Genomic DNA, 17,759 nt, shown 5'->3' with positions numbered 1-17,759 from the left:
TTACATTTTAAAGAGATTTTATATCAACATCACTACATACCTTAAACGACGAGAAAAAGAAAAACTATAATGACTGATAATTTATTTTCCAAGGTTTTAAAGAGAGATGCTTCCTTGATGGTAAGACCCACTCTGGCTTCAACCTTCCCTCCTTGTTTCAAGATCTGTAGCTCCAAACTTTGTTCAGCCCACACTTATAACTTCTGGCAGGATATTTTCTCCTGAATGTCATGTTCTACATGCCCTCAAACTGGGTTCCTCATCTTCCCCCACAAAACTTATTTTGCCTTTCATGGTTCAAATCCCAAGATGCAATTTTTTTCTGCTCCTTTCTGTGCTTCTCCATCCTGCTCCATCCCACCCTGACCCCAACCAACTGAGGACGGTGGCTCTAATGGATCCTTTCCATATGTGTCCTTTCTATTGCTAAATCATTGTTCCCATTCAGCCTTTAGACCTTCTTGCTGAATAATGACAGAGGTTGTTATGGAGTTGGCTTCTTCCTGTTCCTTTCCCATGAGAGCATTAAGTGTTAAGAGCATGGGTTCTGGGGCCAAGAATGGAGTCTTGAATACTGTTTCTATTGATTGCTGGCTGTTTGAACTTGGGCAGGTCCCCTAGCCTACATGTTCTTCATTTTACTCATCCATAGCATAGGCTGTAATTGTCCTGACATCATGGATTGAAATGGCAGTGAAATGAATTAATCCATGTAAATCAATTAGAATAGTTGCTTGAATATAGCAGATATTCAATACAGCTTGACTATTGTTATTACATTGTGGTTGGAGTTATTTTTCTGTACCATAATTCTGATAAAGTTATTCCATGATCAAAAATAGTGGTTCCTATTGCACATAGAGTAGTCTTAATTCTTTCAAATTCAAGTCTATCTCTCTTGACTTAGTCCTCACTATGTTCTTTCCAGCCACTATATGATCTATCCACATGGGTCTGTTGAACGTTCATAAAATGTGTTCTGCATATGTCCATCTCATGAATATGAACATACTCAGGTGGTTGTTCTCTTTGCTTGGACAATTTCCCCATGACCATCTCTCAAGTCCAAACTGTATTTCAAAGTTCAAGTCAAATGTTACTTCTTCTGCCCCAGATAACCTTCCCAGATTACACTGGTCATGGGTCATTTTTCCCTTACCTATATGCTTTGTTGTTTTGTTTTAGCAATTATCACGATCTTCTCCACTAGGCAGACAACATGAGTAGTAATTCTGTGTCTACAACCAATCTTTTTCCAGTGCTTCTTTATTACCCCAAGATCTACAGTGTCTAGCACAGTCACACCTCATTATCCACACATTTACCATTCAATGACTCTGGATGCTAAATCTATCTCAACTTACTTTGTATTTCCTTAAGTCTATGCTCATAGCATATTGATTGAAAGAGAGGAAAGAAGGTCAGGGATGACAATGAAATCCTTCATAAAATATCAAAGGACTTTCCCCTTTTTCTATTATACCTAATAAACCTAAGAGGAATAGCTTGAAATTCTACTGTAGGACTTTGATATTTATCATTACATCTGGCCTTATGCATTGATTATCTCTATTTGGTCTTAAAAGGTGCAGAATGACTCAATGAGCTGATAAGGATAGCGAAGAAGTATGTTGCTGCTGCTAATTTTTGGAAATTGCTCTCCAATTTGCATTAACTTAGTGCTTAGAGCAAAAAAAATAGATCTTCCACATCACTTTCTCATATAACCAGGTATAGTTTACTGGTTCATTTTAAATCCAAAAAGAATGGGCAGTGTTGAACCTTTTTTGCTGTCCTTTTTACCTTAATTCAAAATTTTATTGAGCATTTTCATGAGTCAGACCCCCTCCAAGGTTTTGGAAATACAATGAATGTTGATTTCCTGCCTCAAGGAGATCTTAGTTTTATAATAGCAAAGTAGGATTATAGAAATAAACAGCCAACAAGGAATGAGTCTGAGAATAGAGGCACTTGTAAGATGTTACAGAGACACATCAAAAAGACTGGTGGACTGTTCTTGGAGTCAAAGCTGGTGATTAGAGATGGTCTTAGAATAGGTGATGTTTGAGCTAAGCAATGAAGAGTTATTTGGAGTTAAGTGGACTGAAGGGCTGGCATATGAAAGGAAGAATAGAGCAATGCGAAGGTTTGAACCTGGGTAGAGGAATTTTGCGACTCATGGTGTTATAACAACTTCAAACATATTATTACTACAGTAGCCCAGTGAGGTCCAGAGTAGGATGATCCCTATTTTGCAGAGGACAAAAGAGTTTAAATAATTTGCCCAAGGTGACATTTGCAGAAATATTATTCACTAAGTTTTCATCTAAGAGGAAAGGTATGAATATCCACTCCAAATTCCATGCTTGAAGCAGAAAAGAAATCTTTCCACATTCGAATCAAGCCATTCTGCAGAAACATTGCAAGTCCCTTCATGAACCAAAACTAGACTCACTTATAAGGTGTATTCCACTGCCACCTCTAACACATGCATTGATAAGATAGGATATCTAGTTTCATTTTTTAATATTTATTTTTTTAGTTGTAGTTGGACACAACACCTTTATTCCATTCATTTATTTATTTATTTTTTAATGTGGAGCTCAGGATCGAACCCAGGGCCCCGAGCATGCTGAGTGAGTGCTCTATGGCTGAGCCACAATCCCAGCCCAGTATATCTAGTTTCTTAAAGGGGAAAGAAAATAAGCAAAACTGCAAAATATCTTAAGATGTTCATTAAAAACAGGGGGTGGGGTGGGGGTGCACGCCTGTATCCCAGTGGCTCAGGAGGCTGAGATAGGAGAATCATAAGTTCAAAGCCAGCCTCAGCAAAGGCAAGGCACTAAGCAATAAGTGAGACTCTGTCTCTAAATAAAATACAAAATAGGGCTTAGTGGTTGAGTGCCCCTGAGTTCAATCCCCAGTACCAAAAAGGAAAAAGGAACACTTATGAGTTAAGTGTAAATGAATCAGAAACATATGGATTCAATCTACTTTAAAGGACTCAGTGGAGTTCCAAGTGAAGGGCAAAACCCTTGGAGGAGGTCACATTTGGGGTTTTTTTTTTTTCCCAAACCCAGTGCCATTAGTAATGGCCAGGCTCAAAGCTGGGCTGGTATATATGGATCTCAAAAAAAAAAAAAAAAAAAAAACACTAACAGGATGAGATCCTCAGGGAAGGATAAGGGTTAATCTATCCCAAATCCTCAAGCTCAGCCTTGGAAATGTTCTGGGCAGCATGCCTCCCAGAGACACTGCAGCCCCTACAGGCACCTTTTCTGAACATGTCATTTTGGTCATGGGCTGGGATACCAAGTCCAATCAATAATTTTTTTTCTCAGAAACTCAACTTCTGAAACTCCAAAAGGATGTAGCAGTTGAACTGCAATTCCTCAATCTTTCCCAAAGATCTTTTCCCTTTGGGGTAAACTTTTGACTGTGAACAATGTCCAGGCTAGGCTTTCTATCAACTGATCTGGATCACTGGGCTCATGGTCATTGGCCTTGGAAGATGAAATAGTGACCACACTCCTCTTTGGAAACACTAATGTGCACACAATATTGAAAATGTTTAACAAAACACTGCTTGAAAAGGAGAAAGATCCAGCACATCAGTCTGGTTGAGTTATATCAGCCATGAAAATAAACACAAGCCAGCAGAATTAGAGCCCAGAGAGATGGGACTGGTTTAATAGAAACCAGGCAAAAATCAGGTGTGTTCCCATGGGTATAATCACCTCAATGCTGCCCCATGCTCTTCACCTTCTGTGGGTCCAAGGTGCTAACCCTGGGGTGAATGGTAAACCCTGAGACATCTAGCCAGTTTGCTTGGCCTCTGTTTCTTTATCCATCCAGTGCCCTCTTCCAGATAAAACCCAAGTTTGTTCTGTGTTTCTGATATTTCTCTCTCAAGTAGAGTTGTTATGGATACGGGTCTTTCTCATCCTCCACTGATCGAATCACATTTCGGGGGTGGGGGAGGACTAAGAAAAATGAGCAAGTGGAACAATATTCTCCCCAAATGCTGCCTTAAATTGAAATCATCTGTTCTAACAGCTCAGCCTCCCTGTCCCCAGCCACACCCAAGCAGCTGTGAAGGTGGGTGGGGCCGCCGGCCCCCCTCACTGAGAGGGTGGAATACCCATTGCTTACAGTAAGGTGATACACTGAGAAGAAATTCATTCTGAGCTCCCTTTTCTTTTCTTTTTTATACTTCTTAATTATTTTAATTGTGCACATTCACAGGCTACAGTGTGATAATTTGATACACATATACACTGTGTAATGATCAACTCAGGGCAGTTAATGTTTCCATCTCCTTAAACATTTTTATAAAATTTTTGATTCAAGTGTAATAATTGTACATATTTATGAGGAACAAGGTAATACTTTTCTCAGGTCCCCCCTGCAATTCTGTCATCAGCCTTTATACTCCCTATGAGTCTCTCTGGAAACTATATCTCTGTCTCTGGGTCGCTTCCTCAGTGCCTCAGAGATAACAAGGGGGAGTTCTGGGAGCTGGCTGGGGAGCTGGATCTCCCAAGCACTTTCTGTGTCCCTGGAAGCCCCCATGATCACCCTGCCCCAAGACAGATCTTTCTCTCCACTGAAGATGCCTGAAGTTAGAGTTTTGTTTCTATAGCTTGAGACTTTGGTACTTAAAGCAAATAACTCAGGTGAAGAAAAATATTAACAATTTAATATGAAGAATGGATGGATGGAGGTGTGGTAAGAGAGTATCCAGAGGTGATGTGGCATGTGGAGTAGAGACAGGCAGAGATGGTAGGGAGAGGCCAGAGATGAACTGCCCTGGTTCCCAGGAACTTGAGTGGAAGGGGATCTGGAGGCTTAGTGGTACCCACAGAAGGTAGGCATCATCAGTGGCCAGACAAGGCAAATGTGCTGAGTGGCCACTGTGCCAGGCATGGCCCTCAACACCAAGGACACAGCATGGGGAAATCAGAAGGGACAGGGGCATAGACATTGCCCAGAGTAGTCAGGAACTGTGTGGGAGCATCAGAACCGAGAAACCAAAGATATCACCATTATCCCCCTTGCCTGAACCCCATGGCTAGAGTCCAGAGCTCCAGAGCCTCCCCCAGCACCAGGTCCTCATTCAGTTCACTCTGCCTTGCGTGGAGGAGCCATGCTGTTCCAGGAATTGCTTCAGATACAGCACTGAGCCTCCTGGACTGCAGAGCCTCAGGGGCTGCCTGGGGTGTATGGTCAAGCTGTTCTCAGCCTTACTTAGCTGTGCCTCAGTTTCCACATCTGCCACCTCTGTGCCAAAAGTTCCACTGCACAGAGAGCTGGGAGCACAAGTCCAGGAAAGCTCACTGTTGGGCAGTGTTGTACAGGCAGATGCCTGGCACTTTGGCAAAGTCTGGCTCAGCCTCCTAGGGTAGTGCTTCTAGGACCCGGTTACCCCTTCCCCCAGCACCCCAGTCTTCAAATCCACAGGGTTAAGTGGGTGCTTTTGGAGTTAGCACACAGTTGGCAGAGGCTCTCAGCCAATCTGGGGATGGATGGATAGAAAAAGGTGACTAGGAAAGGGATAAAGGAAAACCATGAACTGAGGGTGCAAAGGAGGGGACAGGATTTGGTGGTGGGCTTCTTGCCCAGCTTAATTGTTTTCATACTCAAAATGATTCCTAACAGCTGGGCCAGTGATCATCCTGCTCAGATTCCACAGGCAGCCAGGGAAGCCAAGGGACTTGGCAGCGGAGCTGGGAGACCAGTGCCTGCACCACAAATGAGCTCAGCTCAGGGAGGGAAGGGGTGAGGGAGTCCAGCCTGGTCCACTCTCCTGCCTCCCATGGTGGGTGCTTGGAGCCCAAGCTGAGTATAGGCTTTTCTGCCAGGGTGTCCTCCCATCCCCCCACTTGATGACCAGGGAGTTCACCTTTGGGCCCTTCTCTGGACATCTGACCTGTGTTGTAGCCTTTGATTTCCTGTTGTTCGTGGCCAGCTTTCTCAGGTGGCTGGGGCAGAGGACCAGCGAGGCCAAGGGTTAGATACAAATTTCTGAGGAAATAAGGGAGTATCACTCTGGTCTGTGGCTGTGCTGATCCTGGCAAACTGTGTGATGCATGCTGACCTCTAATCACAAGAGGGGCCAGGTGCAGTATAGGGCTGAACAATGTCACCTAGCACTGCTCCGGGAGCTAAAGCTCCACCAGCTGCAAAGAATTGCAGGTTTCAGCCCTGAGCAGCCAACCTGCCTGAAGAACATGGCAGCCCTTCACACCTACTCCTCACTTGCTGCCTCAACTACTAGAGCTTTCAATATATAGGTTATTTCTTCTGAGCTATTTTGGTGACATGATTTAAATAAATCTAAAGCTCCCTGGCATGTGATAGAGGTGACAAATATAAGGGTAAAATTAAGTACTAGCAAAAAAGGGCCCCAAACTAAACTTAGCCATCCTACAATATAATTTCATGTGAATTTTAGTCATTCCTCCAACCAGTACCTGTTGCTTAATTATCTCATTTACTCCTTGAAACAATCTTATAAGGAAGGTACTATTGTTATCCCCAGTGAGGAAAGGAGCACACTGAGGCACAGAGAGAATAACTGTCGTGCCCAAGTCACAAAGCTAAATCACAGAATAAGGACTGAAATCAGTGCTTTTAGCCATTATGCCAGTCAGGGAACTGTTTGCAAAGTACTATGCTGGATGATATGAGAAAATGCAAATAAATATATGACATTGTCACTGCCCTTGGCAAGTATACCACCTTTAAGGCTTAAGTCTCTCCTGTCTGGCCTGAACAATGCTTTGGTTTCTGTGTAGGCCTTTGAATCTGAATTTCAGTGTTGTCTTTGAGCTCCAGCAGGTGAAGAAGCTGTAGGTACCAAGGCAGTACGGGTTTACACTACTCAGTCCCACACTTTATCTGTTTACTCTTATGACCAGAGGCTGACATGTATCCCATGACATACCCTTTCTCCTTGCCCTTAACATGAATGCCTACAGCTACTGAAATCATACTTTATAGGCCTCAACCTATTTTTCCAGAGAGGCCAAACAAAACTCCTTCCTTTCCTGACCAAAACCCTGAAGTAACAGAAAGGATTAGGCAAAGCTTGGCAAGCTTCATGACAAAGACTTTGTGTGGAGGCCAGAGGCCACAGCTGAATTGAGCCAACTGCCTGGGCTCCAGCCCCCAGCCAACTGTGGACCAGGTCAAATAGCAGAGCAATGGGACACACTGCACCAGTGGAGCCCACTTGGCCCAGTCCCACCAACAAGGTCACTCCTGGCCTCCTTCATCCACTTGCAAATAGGTCACTTGGCATTTTAGAGACTTTCTGTCCACACCCACCTGTGAGTTTGGGGGATGTGGTTGGCATTTTGTCTGGAACCTGATAGCTCTGGGACCCAAGATCTTGGGTGTTAAGGTTCCAATCAAGTTGCATCAAGCAAGGTTATAAGAAGCCTGATGGAGACACACAAATAAAGCTCCGGAGGGGTAGCATTCCTTCTGGAGCATGCTTGCACGCTGCAGCAAGGGATATTAAACACCATCACAGGAGGTTGCCCAGCAGTGGGATCTTCTTACTTAGGACACCATTAACACATTTGGAGCAGCAGTTGGAGAAGATGATCTATCAATCCCACTGCTCCCGTTTGGATCTGGAGTCCCCAAGACCCTTGAAAAATGGACTGTATCTCTGAGAGTCTCTTCTTTGCCATGGTGGATGGAGATAGTAGGGCATGGTCCCTTCCCAGCACCCTGTAACGGCACCAGAACTCTGGGACAGAAAGAAAATGCTGCTTGGAAAACTCCAGTGGTGCTTTGTTTGTTTTTGTTTGTTTTTGTCATGATGTGCACGAGAAGGAGGGCATGAAAATCAAGGAGGGCAAATCAAAGGGGCCAGTAGGGACAATCCCTTTCCTGAAATGAAGCTTGGTTTTGTAAACCTGCAAGGGGCTCAAGGCTATTCCAGGAAGAATACCAAGGCAAGTGCCAAGGCAAGACTGTGCAGGCATGAACATCTAGGTCACCCAGAACCACAACTACCTTCAGCACTGAGCTTCCACAGTAGAGCATTAACACCCCTCATTTCCATCCCCTCCTTTTTTGCAGTTCTTTCATCTCATCACCAGCAAAGGCCTAGCAGCTGGAGAGCTGGTGACAGAAAGTTCCAGGAGATGGCAGCCGTGTGTAGTCTGTGAGGCAGAGCTGGCTCTCCCCCAGCCTGGAGATAAGCACCTCACCCAAAAAATTGCTGGCTACAACTAGCAGGGTTTCCCACCTCACCACCTATCCCCCTGGCTCCACAAGACCATCAAGAATCAGAGGCCATAGCTAACCCAAAACACCCAAAGAGAGACTCCAAGGTTGAGGTCTGAAATGGACATAAATAATATTAGTTAACTTTCAGAAAAGCAGGCAGGATGCAGGAGCTCTGGTATGTCAGGCCCACTGCCATCCTAGGAATCTCTAAAATCACTCCAGAGAGACCCAAAAAGGCAGCCCCATGTGACAGGAGTAATTTTAGCACCCCTCTGATTCATGAACCTTCCCAGCAAGCAAAGTTTTACCATTCTTGTTACAATGCACTCGCTGGCATTGAATCCCTGCCTCTGAAAACTATGAAAGGAAAATAAGAATTAACTAAGACCTCAGAGCACCTTCTATTAATGACAAGGATGTTCTGGCTTTCCAGAATCTCAGAAGCATATGCAATTTTTCTGTGGGTATAAGGTCCTGGACGCTGTTGGCACAGGGCTTCCAATGGTGAAAAGCTTATGGGGAAAGATGTCCTGGAATGGTTTTATGAAGGTAGACATGAAGGAAAGGGCTTTGGAAACTTTTCATTCCCAACTGTACAAAAAAAAAAATCATATGGGAAACGAACCTCCACGTTAAAAATAAGTTGTAGATTTAAAAATAAAACTGTTCCATGTTTCACAGAATCACAAAGTTCAAATTAGGAGGGACGTTAAAAATCAGATGGACACAACTGCCACCCAATACAGCAGTCTCTTCTGTAGAGTCACAAGCTTGTCTGTGCAGATGCTACCTGTCTACTTCCAGAGGCAGGGAGCTTACTACCTCCAGGAGCAGCTCTGCATTTCTGGACAGCTCTTTGTTTTGGATTATTTTTCCTTATGTTATGCCCAAGTGAAGTTTCCTAGAGATTCCAGGCAGCATTGAAAATGTGTCTTATGGAGCCACAATAAATGTCTGTTTCCTTTCCACTATGATCTCCTTCAAGTCTTTGAAGATGGTTGTAGCATATTCTGCCTACCCCATGCCTGCTCTTCTCCAGGCTGGATCTGTTGGTTTGTCAAACAACCTAATTTAATAAGCTCTTAGTTGCCTGGATCTTTTCCATTTAAGGACAGTTTTGGGCAGAGCTGTAGTGACTGCTGCTCTGCCTTCCCCGGCACATCTCTTCCTTGCCTTCGACTGAGACCCATGGTAGCAGTGTGGAAGGATAAGTACCTCTCTAACTAGCCACCCTTATCCTCAGCCTCCATCAGACAAATGGGGGTGGAGTTAGATTCCGGGATTAGACTAATTATCCTCAGAGAGGCAAAGGGGATGCTGCCAGATAGGAAGCTCCAAGAAGAAGAAAAATGTTCTGGTCTTATACACTTCTGTGTCTCCCGTGGCCAGTACATAGCAATGTTCATAATGATTTTCTGATGAATAACTGAATGAATGAATGAATGAATGAATGACGGAAAGAAAGTCAGGATAGAATACAAAGATATTTCTATATATTGAAAAGCATTTCCTCAAATGTGCTAACTCCCCCGCTCACATCCCAGAGTCTGTTCAAATGAACTCTGAGGTTCAGCTCTGCCTGCAGCTATACAAACCACCCCATTTCCATCCCTCATCACTCCATTAAATTACTATTGCTGCTTCTTTCTCCTCCTCCTCACACCCACACCGACCTCTTCCCTTTTCCTCCTACCCCATTCTCCCCCAATTCACAGACTGCATCTGTAAAAGTCCCAGGATATGCCTTTGGGACGCAAATTCCAAAGAAAGCCAAGTAAGAAAAAGAAAATGTGGTAGAAGATTTTTATTTTGGGGTATCAGTTGATATTTTTTGACTTTGGACTAATTTCTGGAGAACCCCAAGGAGTGCTTCAGCATGGTTGTTCCAGCTGCATGGACAGGAATCCCTGCCACGAAGGCATAAGGGGGGGTGGGATTCTGGCTGAGCTTAACCCACTTTCACAGAGCTGTCTAGTAATGAGGCCTGGCTCAAAGGCTTCGTGCTCCAGGGCCATATGTTGCTGTATAGCAGAAGATGCAATTGATCTGTAAGTGGGCAGTTTAATTTTTTATTTTTCCCCTCTAGAGTAAGACAAAAAAGGAACTCTGGCAACCAGTGCTATATAAACTCTGTAAGCTTCAGGACTTAGTCTATCTCACACATGGAAAATAACTCCCTTCTCCACCCCCACCTCTGGAGATAAAGGATAATAAAATATTAACAACTGGCTCTGCTATTCTGACAGATAGGGGATGACTTTCTTTAAAAGACCTTTGTGCTCTGTTGCTGCCAAAGATACTTAAACTGCAGTCATGAGTGGCTTCTCTGCTTAAAACCCCAGCCAAATCTGACTTCTCTGTGAGAGGGTCCATTAGTCACGTGCTTTTGATGGGCAGCAGCAGTCTGAACCTGGGTGCAGGAGGGAGAGATGATGCACTTGCTATGGGACCAGTAAGGAAATAAGCAATAGCCTCAGGTGTGCTTCTGGGAGGTATCTGGCACCCAGCAGGGTGAGGCAGAGACAAGGAATGGATGCCTCCCTCCCCCATGCAGCCAGAGAGAAAGCTGCTCTAGAGAACACTTCTCAGGAATGGAAAAGTGGCAGAAGTACATTTAGAAAGAAAGAGAGCACCAACTGGGACCTGAACTATTCAGAAGCCCCTTGGGAGACAGGATTCTGGAAGAGAAGATATGTTTTGCAACAGCTGAGTTCTCTTGGGTACTCTTTCAAATCTTATCGTTGGCCAGAAGTGCTAGGAATGGAGAAACCTAGAAGCCCACTGCCATAGTTTGGGTCTAGAATGTTCCCCGAAGTCTCATATGTTAAAGGCTCCATCTTCAGGCTGGCAATATTTGGAGCTGATAGAACTTCTAGAAGGTGGGGCCTGGTGGAAGGAAGTTAGGTCATTGGGGGTATGCCCTTGAAAGGGATAATGGGACCCCAGCCCCTTCCTCTCACACATTGCTTCCTAGATGCTGTGAAATGAACAGGCCTTCTCCACCACGCACTCCTGCCGTGTTGTACTGTGCTACCACAGGCCGAAAGCAACAGAGCCAAGCAAACATGCACTGAAACTATGAGACCAAATTAGCTTTTCCTCTTTGAACTGATTACTTGGGTATTTCGTCACAGTGACAGAAAACTGACTAAAACAACCATGGAAGGTGTTTGAGACTCAACAGTAGGCAAAGGGACTGAAAGAAGGGATAAAAGAAGGAATACAGGAGTATGTCAAATAGGAGAGAGAGAGAGAGAGAGAGAGAGAGAGAGAGAGAGAGAGAGAGAGAGAGAGGTGTTAAACAAGGAATGGGCTGTCTCAGTAAAGGGAGAGCATGGAAGCTGGAATGAGTCTGGAAGAAAGGAGCCAAGTGATTTGGGACACAGGACTGAGTTTTTTGAAAGACATTTACAAATCATCAGCTCTTCTTGAATCTGTCAAATTTAGACACTCATGGATATAATTTTGCCAAGTAAGCGAACCTTCTCCTTGCCTTTTTGGAAGGAGGGCTGTCTTAGTTGTCAGATTTTAAAAGTCAAATTCGTTGCCCAGGTATGTGGTACAAATCTGGTGTGTGAAACATCTCCGTCTGCTTATTTGAAAAGCTCCAATAATCTTTATCCCCAGGCAGCTTCCCCTACCCAGTATTGATGGTCTTTACCACCTCAAGCCCTTAAGAAGTGGTAGATACGAATCATGGATGAAGGATAACATACACCCTCAGAGTGGGAATGTAAGTTTTTCTGAACCCATTTAGTCTCAGGAAGAAAATAAGAAATGTCCCACAAAAAGTGAGAGGCCAGCTCTTAGAGAAGGGAAACAGAAAAGGAAGATCTGGGAAAGGCAGGGATTTAGAAGGAGGGTCCATACATACAGTAATCAGAAAGCTTAGTTAACCAGAAGATTTTTGCACTTGTCTCATTAATTTGATTTATTTGTGATCAGCTAATGTTTTTAGTTAGTAACACAAAAAACATGGTATAAATGTGTAAAGATCCCGGAGGGTATGCAGTAAGAAGTAAACCATTCTCCTAGCCTTGTCCTCTAGCTACTGCCCCCTCCTCTCACTCCAGGCCAGTGCTGACACAATTTGCTTGTGTCTAAAGGGAGAGGGTGTGGTTTTATGAGACTCTTGACAAGGGATCTTGGCTTATCCTAGAGATGGGGTTAGGAAGGCTCCACTGTGGAAGTGATATTTGAGCTGAGAGGTAAAGGACAATTAGGGCCTCATCACTAGTAGAGGAAGTCACATGTAAAAAGCCCTATGGTGAGTGTAGGCACAGCATTTTTAGGTAAATCAGCAGGAAGTCCCTTAGCATTTTTAGGTAAATTGGCAGTGAGGTTCAGAGTGGACCTCACTCTAGGAGGACAGGTAGGAGTATTGGGTGGAACTGGGTCACGGTCTCCTGGGCCATGTTAGTATTGTGCTCTTTATCAATAGAACTGGTTTATGTTCTGACAGTTGGGTGTGTATGTGTGTCTGGTCCTTGTTATATTTTAAAGAAGTAATTGCTATAGCTCCTATGTAGGTAAGAGCATGTTTTGGTCAGCTTTTTTGCTGCTGTTACTAAAAGGATCTGAACAGCACAATTATAGAGGAGGAAAAGTTTATTAGAGGGCTCACAGTTTCAGAGGTCTTAGTCTATAGAAGGCTGGCACCATCCCTGGGGGCTCAAGGTGAGGCAGAACATCATAGATGAAGAGTATGGCAGAGGGAAGCAGCTCAGATGGTAATCAGAAAGCAGAGAGAGAGAGAGATTTCATTCTCCAGGTACAAAATATATTTCCCATAATCATGGCCCCAATTAACCACTTCCTCCAGCCATACCCCACCTGCCTCCAGTTACTACACAGTTAATTCCATCAGGGATTAATTCATTGATTAGGTTTAGACTGTCACAATCCTATCATTTGTCCTCTGAACCTTCCATATTTTCTCACACGTGAGCTTTTGGGGGACATCTCACATTCAAACCACAACAGACAAAATCAAGTGCTAAGTACGATGAGAGTGGCATCGTTGGAAGACTGTATGGATGCTCGGCCCATGCTTGCTCAGCCTCACCTTTAAGTCCATCCTTAGCCAGACAATTCTACCTCACACCAACGGCCCCAACCTCGAATGCATCTTTCCACATGGCTGCCAATCATGCCAATGCCAGGGGAGCTCTGTTGGCCCATGCACAGGAGCAATCTGAGAGTTCAGGGGGACTTCATTCTTCCAGAAGCAACACTCAGCCAGAAGATAATGTGAGACAATTGGCAAAAACAGGGAGATGATGATGGTAAGTCTTTTATACACTCCTCAAAAGATCGTAGGTGGGTCCTAGGTGCCTAAAGCAGTGACTTTAGTCATATACCCTATACTGACCTTTCTTCTTCTCTCACTCTGTCTGTCCTTCAATTTTGATTCTGGGTTATTCCTTAGCAAGTTTTCAGCACAGAAGTCCTCACAGGCCCTGTTTTTTGTATGCATCCAAGGTGAAAAAGAGGCAAACATAATTATCTAGGTAAGAAATGATAGAGAATTAGACAAGGGCAGTCGCCATAGCAATGGCAGATTGGAAAGTTATTTTAGAAAGTTAAATAGTCTGCTGCAACCCAATTCTCCAACATCATTCTCTTTCTTTTTTTCATTTTATATGCAGTGCAACCCGGTGCAGGTTTACAGGGCATGGTGAAACCGGAATGGAGGAGGTACAGTCATGTGCTATAATCCTGTTTTACAGCTGTGCAAATGGCCACCATATATGAATGTAGAACTCAACAGCTAAGCTCACAGGAGATGAAGGTATTTCCAGACAATCCTAAATTTAGCTAAATTTAAAATGGGGCCTTTGGAAGATATTCCTGACATTAGTGTGCCCTTCAAGCAAGATCACATAACCAGGACAATTGTAGTAGAAATTAAAGTATCTGAAATAATAAGGGAGGAAAAGGTGTAATGGGGAATCTGTTCCACAGAGCCATGTGTATTTATGTCCCACATCAGTCTTGTCAAGTAGAAGTTGTACCTCTAACAGGCTTAGGGAGTCATCATAATCTTTTCAGGGTCACTTGAGTAGTAGGTAATAGAGAAAACATACTGGGTTAGTCAGCTCTTCATTGTTGTGACCAAAAGACCCAACAAGAACCATCTAAAGGAGGAAAAGTTTATTCTGAGTTCATGGTTTCAGAGGTTCAGTACATGGTCAGCTGACTCCCTAGCCCTGGGTCAGAGGTGAGATAGAAATCATGGCAGAAGGGCATAGAGAAAGAACGATGTTCAGTTCATGACAGTCAGAAAGCAGAGAGAGAGGGAGAGTTTGAATGCAAGGACCCATGGATAATATAATCCCCAATGACAAGTTCCCAGGGATATACTTCCTTCAGCCATGTCCTACCTGCCTACAGTTACCACCCAATAATCCATTCAAATTATTAAGCCATCAAATGGATTAATCCACTGATAAGGTACAGCTCTCATAATCTAATTAGTTCACCTGTGAACATTGCTGTGTTGTTTCACATATGAGCTTTTAGGGGACAACTCATATCCAAACCATAACACACTCATAGCTTGGTCCAAATGGCTCCAAAAGTCACACTTTTAATAATTATCTTTTAAAGATTGCTTCTTTCCCCCCATATCTTTATTGAGGTAAAATTGAAGTACAATAAAATGCACATGTTTGAAGTATGCAATTTGATCAGTTTGACATGTATGTAACCAATACAATCAATATAAAAAGAATTTACATTCCTTTTTTTTAAAATTTGAAATCATATATATTGTGTTTACTACATGATTTATTACATTAGAATTCAATCACCTTAAGATATATAGAACCCCACTCCCATTTGTCAACAATTTCAAAATTAAATGGTACACTTATAAATATCTCAGAGGTCAAGGAAGAAAAGCACAGGAAAAGTACATAAAAAGTGCTTTGAACTATATGATAATAAATGCTTAAAATATCAGGATCTCTGGGATGAAACAGTACTCAGATGAACATTTATAATTTAAAGTACTTGTATCAGAAAGAAGTTAAAATAACAATCAAATTATTTTCAAATTATGTAGAAGGAAGGAAAAAATAAGAGTAGGAGCAGAAATGTATGAAATTGAAGAGAAATAATACACCTAAAAATTGATAAAAAATAAATAACCCAATCAAAGAAAAAGCAAGAACACAAAAATTAATATAAATGGAAAGGAAGCTATCAAAATAACCCTACAGATGCTAAAGATATATTAAGGTAATGTTACAATTGTATGCCAACATATTTGATAGCTTACATAACAAGATCTATACTAGAGAAGGATCCATGTGCTGCTGAAAAGGAAGTGCATTCAGTCATTGATGGATTAAATAGTCTATATATGTCTGTTAAGTCTAAATTACCAATTGTATTTTTCACTTCTAAAGGTCCTTTATTTATTTTTTTGTTTGGAGAACCTATCCAGTGATGCCAAAGGCATGTTAAAATACCCAGTATTATTGTGTTTTGGTCTATTTAGATCTTGAAATTGAGAAGGGTTTATTTGATATATGTAGATGCCCCATTGTTTGGGGCATAAATATTTACAATTGTTATGTCTTGTATAATTTCCTTAAGCAGTATGATATGGCCTTCTTTGTCCCTTCTGATTAAATTTGGCTTAAAGTCCACTCTATCTGATATGAGTATAGAAACCCCTGCTTGTTTCTGTGATCCATTTGAGTAATGTCTTTTCTCATCCTTTCACCTTCAATCTGTGGATATTTTTGTCTATGAGGAGAATCTCTTGGAGCCAGCATATTATTAGGTATTGTTTTTTAATCCAGTCTTTCAGTTTATGTCTTTTGATTGATGAGGTTAGACCATTAATGTTCAAGGTTATTAGTGAGATATGATTTGTATTCCCAGTCATTTTGGCTTAATTCTAGTTTTTAATTTGAATTAGTTTCTCCTTTGACTATTCCTTTAGTGTAGTTCTTCCCTTTGCTGGTTTTCACTTTTTTTTCATTTCATCTTTTGTTGAGAATGTTCTATGGCGCAGGCTTTCTAGTTGCAAATTCTTTTAACTGTTGTTTATCATGCAAGGTTTTCATTTTATCTTCAAATGTGAAGCTTAATTTTGCTGGGTATAAAATTCTTGGTTGGCATCCATTTTATTTCAGAGGTTGGTATAGGTTATTCCAGGACCTCTTAACTTTGAGGGTCAGGGCTGAGAAATCAGCTGAGATCCAAATTGATTCCCCCCTATAGTAATTTGACATTTTTTTTTCTCACAGGCTTTAAAATTCTATATTTATTTTGTATGGTAGGCATTTTCATAATATTTTGCCTTGGTGTGGGTCTGTTGTAATTTTGTACATTTGTGATCCTGTAAGCCTCTTGTGTTTGATTTTCCATTTCATTCTTTAGGTTTGGGAAATTTTCTGATATTATTTCTTTGAAAAGATTGTGCACTCCTTCGGTTTGTATCTCCACACCTTCATCTATCCTGATAAATCTTAAATTTAGTCTTTTCATGTTAACCCATGGTTCTTGGAAGTTCTATTCATAGTTTCTTAACATCTTCTCTCTGTGGTCAACTCTATTTTCAAGATCACATATTTTGTCTTCATTGCCTGAGGTTCTTTCTTCCAAGTGGCTAGTCTGTTGGTGATGTTTTCTATTGAATTTTTTATTTGGTTTATTATTTCTGTCATTTTGAGGATTTCTGCTTAATTTTTTTTCAGAATCTCTGCCTCTTTATTGAAGTGATCTTTCTTTTCCTGCATTTTCTCACTTATTTCATTTCTTATTCCATCGTTTACTTTACAGATCAGTTTAACTATGCACATTATAAACTCCTTCTCTGCCATTTCTTCCACTGTGGTGTCGATGGATTCTGTATCGGAGCATCTTGGTTTGTTTGGGGCAATTTGTTCCTTTGCTTTTTCATGTTGCTTGTGTGTCTACCATTTAACAGTATGAATCTGAGGCAGTAGAATTTCTACCCTATGGACTTACTGTGTCCCTGAAAGTTTCCAGTACTTCACTGTTTAGGGGGAGACAAATAATAACAACAACCAATGCAAATAATATACATCATTAAACCAAATATTTCCAGCTATGACATCTACAATGTTAATTATCACAATACACAGAAATGATATGAAAAGTTATTGCCTACAATAAAAACAGAAAATTTGTAAAAGGATTTATAACTTCAAATGGTGGACAGGAGAGAAGACAAGTGATATAGGATGTGATGATTATGATCGAGGAAGAGAGAAGAAGTAAAAAGTTAAAGGAAAAGTGAAAGAGAACAATAGAGATTAGCTGTTAGCAGAAGAAAAGAGAATCAAGGTAAAAATGTACACATATAAGGTAAAAAATTTTAAAAATTAAAAATAAAAGTAAAAGAATACAAAACAAAACTAGAATATACTAATAAAACACCCTAGTTCACAATAAACTAATCCATGAAAAATAACTGGTTTCAAAAACACTAGAAATGAGGAAAAATGAATATATATATAAATGTCAATGTACCACTA

General features: G+C 41.7%; 1 long non-coding RNA gene across 1 annotated transcript in view; it reads left to right on the top strand.

Moving 5' to 3' along the window:
• Positions 1-1,597: 1,597 nt before the first annotated feature.
• Positions 1,598-17,759, top strand: part of LOC120889759 (uncharacterized) — a 36,656-nt gene continuing 20,494 nt past the window's right edge. The window contains exons 1-2 of the long non-coding RNA XR_013437996.1: positions 1,598-13,529; positions 13,893-14,035. This is a non-coding gene — a long non-coding RNA (uncharacterized LOC120889759). The remainder of the gene's footprint in view (positions 13,530-13,892; positions 14,036-17,759) is intronic.

The sequence above is a fragment of the Ictidomys tridecemlineatus genome, chromosome 4, assembly GCF_052094955.1.
Source record: "Ictidomys tridecemlineatus isolate mIctTri1 chromosome 4, mIctTri1.hap1, whole genome shotgun sequence".
In the NCBI taxonomy this organism is placed as follows: Eukaryota; Metazoa; Chordata; class Mammalia; order Rodentia; family Sciuridae; genus Ictidomys; species Ictidomys tridecemlineatus.
The sequence above is the reverse complement of the archived record's forward strand: the minus strand, read 5'-3'. Positions and strand labels throughout refer to the sequence as shown.